This window comes from Tupaia chinensis, unplaced genomic scaffold (assembly GCF_000334495.1).
Source record: "Tupaia chinensis unplaced genomic scaffold, TupChi_1.0 Scaffold000121_1, whole genome shotgun sequence".
Classification (NCBI taxonomy): domain Eukaryota; kingdom Metazoa; phylum Chordata; class Mammalia; order Scandentia; family Tupaiidae; genus Tupaia; species Tupaia belangeri.
Genome location: NW_006159588.1, coordinates 1,180,947 through 1,185,073, shown reverse-complemented (window position 1 = coordinate 1,185,073; position 4,127 = coordinate 1,180,947). Strand labels below are relative to the sequence as shown.

The 4,127-nt window shown below is 41.7% G+C and overlaps 1 pseudogene; it reads right to left on the bottom strand.

Annotated features, from left to right (window-relative positions):
- Positions 1–1,835: 1,835 nt before the first annotated feature.
- On the bottom strand, positions 1,836–1,956 carry LOC114007094 (uncharacterized; annotated as a pseudogene).
- Between the last annotated feature and the right edge of the window lie 2,171 nt (positions 1,957–4,127).

Here is a 4,127-nt window from a genome sequence, read left to right as displayed (position 1 = left end):
TTACTCAGAATTCTTGTAGCACTGGTTTTTATTCAGTTCCTGGAAGCCTCTGAGCTTTGCTCAATATCAAGACCTTTGCACATAATGTTCCCTGTCTACAAGGCTCTCTCCACAACTTTTCAGCTGGCTAATTCCTCTTTATCCTTCAGGTCTCTAATTAATTTGTGACTTATTCATGGACAGTTACCCAAAATCTTCCAAATTAGGTCTTTCAGTTTTATGCTTTCAAAACATCCCGTACTTTGTCAGAGTTGCAACTTTTCACAATTCAAATTAAATAATAGTTGTCTGCGGTGATGTAATGGCTATGTCGCTGGACTCCCACGTAGTTGTCAATGGTTCAAGTCCCGGACCCAGTGGCTTAAATTCATGCCGGGTGCGTGTGCATAAGATCCCAAGAGGAAAATGGAAGAAAAGGTATTGTGGCATGGCCATCTTCCCTGGGGGGGGGGTGATTTCTTACTTCCTGTCTCTCTCTGTCTTTCTCGCAAGCGCACGTGCCCTATAGCAAAGACCTCTCAAAAAAAAAAAAAAAAAAAAAGAAAGAAAAAAGAGAAACTATCTCTATCTCCCTTTCCCCATACCTTGTCCTTTCTCTCTCTCTCTCTCCCTCCCTCCCTCTATCTGAAAAAAAATTTGGGGGGGGTATTTTTCTTCTTTTTTTGAATTATGTATGTAATTTCATTTATCATTATTTCTTAATTTGATACAGGGCACACACACTCATCAGAGAGAGACAGAGAGAGACAGAGAGCCAGAGAAAGTGAGAAAGCAAGCCACCAAGACCCAGACTTGAACCATGGTTGAATATGTAGGAGTCCAGTGCCTCAATCATCATGCCACCTGCTGGTCCCAACTGGGGTATTTTTTAATACCTAGTTCTTTGAGTTGACTATGTGCTCCCTAAAACCAAGGACTTACATCTTATGTTTAAAGATATGAATTAAGCACACAGCACACTTTAAGTCCCATAGTGGCAATCGATAAATAATAAATGTCCATGCTTATCCATATTTGTATCTTCAGTCATATTTATATGCATATGCACATGTGAAAACTAAGTATGTAAATTAAAATTTAAAAATTTATCTGATTAACTGCATTCTCCTTGGAAGTTAGAATTGTCCCTTGCCTATTAAACTAGCACAAGAGGGATCCAGTAGTTAAGAGACTCATTTTAGTAAATTTTTTCCCAGTCTAACCATGAAAAATTTGTTTATCCATACAAAAAGAACATATCAACCATATGGGGCCTGCAGGTGGTGTGGTGGTTGGGGCACCAGACTCCGACAAGGCTAACCATGGTTCTGGACCCAGAGCTTGTGGCTTGCTTTCTCACTTTCTCTCTCTCTCTCATCAAATTAAAAATAATAACAGCAAATAAAATGAAATAAATAACTCCTGAAAAAAAACCTCCTTCAACTGTAAAGGATCATGAGAATCAAGATTCTTTTTTTAAGAGATTTTTGCTATAGGGCACATGTGCTTTCTGGAGAGACAGAGATACAGAAAACAAGAAATCATGCCCCAGAAAAGATAGTCACACTACAGTCCCTTCTCCTCTGTTCTCTCAGAATTTTGGGCACACATGCACATGTGCCCACCAAGAGTTTCAAGCCACCAGGTCCAGGACTCAGACCATAGCTGGCCATGTGGGAGTCCAGTGACATAACCATTAGGTCATCTGATGGTTCCAGAATCAGGCTGGCTTTCGCCACTTCAATATAAAATACTAGAATTCAATGCTAGAAGAAAATGAAACAATGACTATAGAGCTCACAGATAAAAAATAAAGTTTGATATAAGATTTTTAACCTTCAACAAAAAATATATATAAAAATTTTTTTTTTTAATGTAGCCCTAGGTGCTTCACAAATTTTGTATGTCACTCTTTGTGCAGGGGCCAAGCTAATCTTCTCTATATTCCACACTTTAGTACATGTGCTGCCAAAGCAAATACCAGCAAGATATTTTTAAATTTAAAAGCAACAGGCCCAGTCTGTGTGGTGCAGTGGGTAGAGTGCTGGACTATAGAGCTGGGAAGTACATGCTAACTAGGTGTAAGTTCTAGGCCCAGTAGGCCTGAAAAGGCAAGCTAATGAATGGATGCCCAGAATCTTGACAGGCTAAAAGACAAGTGGAGAGGAACGGTGGCATAATGGAGCACTGTGGAGGGTGCTGCTTTCTCTCTCATGCACACTCAATAATTATTCTCATGACTAAAAACAAATCTTGAGGCCAGCAGGTAGCACAGTGGTTAAGGCACTGGACTCCCACATGCCTTACCACAGCTTGAGTCCCATACACAGCAGCTTGAAAAACATAGCGGCACATGTGCATGCATACCCAAATCCCAAGAGGAGAATGAAGGAGAAGGAATGTGGTGTGGCCACCCCCCTGTGTGTGTGGGGGGGTGACCTATCACTTTTCCTCTCAGTCTCTCTGTCTCTCTCTGGTGTATGCATATGCCCTATGGCAAAAACCTTTAAAAATTAAAAAAAAAAAAATGTAAAAGTGGAGCCAGCCAGTGTTATGGTGGTTAAGGCAGTTAGATCTCACATGACCAACTGTGTGTTTTTTCTTGAACTGGTGGCTTGAATAACATGCTGGGCATTGGGGACCAGCAGGTGGTGTGGTGGTTAAGGCGCTGGACACTCCCACATGGCCAACCATGGTTCTAGTCCCAGACCTGGTGGCTTGCTTTCTCGTTTTCCCTCTCTTTCTCTGTGTCTCCCTCTGGTCAAATTAAAATAAATGAATGAAATGAAAGGAAAAGGAAAGGAAAGAAAGGAAAAAGAAAAACATGCTGTGCGCACATGTGTGTGTGTCCCCAGAATCCTGAAAGAAGGGAAAAATGGAGAAGAGATTGCAGGATGACTAGCCTCCATGGAGAGTGCTTGCTCGCTCTCTCTCTCTACCCAGCGAGTACATACACCTTCTGGCAGTTTTTCAAAAATTATGTGTATGGGTGTATGTATATATATATATATATATATCACATATACATATATGTGTGTGTGTGTGTGTGTGTGTGTATACAAACTGAAGAAAATGAATGAAATTTCAAATGTCTGTTTCCACTTACGAGGGGCTAGACTAGCCTATTCAACTACTGTGCCCACTAATAATGACTGAAGATATCAGATAAGCTATAACACGTATCTCTCCAAAAGATCAGCTTGCTGACAGAGATTGTAAAAAAACATTCACTAGGCCAAAAGATGAAAGATGATGGGAACTCAAAGAAGCAAATACAACATGGGAGTACAAAAATTACTCGTGCCCTGAGGACATTTGCCATTCAGGGAGCATCATAGCTTTGATATTTTAAAAAAATTTTATTATTCTTCAAATTCATAATAGAGCACATGCACAAGCATGAGACAGAGTGAGAGAATACCTTCCATAAGGCTGGGTCATGCTGAAGTCCATTTCTTCCAGTCCTCCAGACTGCCAGGATCTTGGGCAAGCCTGTGTATCTGGTTTTCAGGCTAACTGAGCCAGGCACTTGAACTGCCATTGGCATGTGGCTTCTGGCTCCTCAATCTGGTATATTACCTACTGTACCACAGAGGCTGGGGCTAGCTTTGCTTTAAGTAACTTCACAGGACATGGAAAGATCAGGGCTTTCCGATGTAGAAATGCTAATAGCTGGCTCTTCGTATACCAAGGTGGGACTCCACAGACTATACCCTAAAGGTAACGGTGCCCCGTAACCCAAAACTTTGGGAAAAGTTGCTTTTGCATTGACTATAATGGGGGAAAAAAAGAAAAGCAAGAAGGGGGAAAAAAAGATCACATTGTTGAGGAGGTATGGCCACTAAAGATCACTTTGTTGAGGAGGTATGGCCACTGGACAGATCTTGCTCAGTTGTGTAACCTGCATCTGCCTTGACCTAAAGAATCTCAGCTAGGGCCAGCCCCACGACCTCATGGTTAAGAAAGCCAGATTCTACATGGCTGATGGCAGTTTGTATCCTGGTCCCAGCATCTTCAAAAACACAGCAGGCACATGAATGTGCATACCCCAAATTCTCACAGAATGGAAAAATGGAGAAGGGATTGCTGCATGATCATCCTCCATTGGGAAGTGTTTTGTCTCTGTCCCCTCCCTCTCCCCCTCCCCC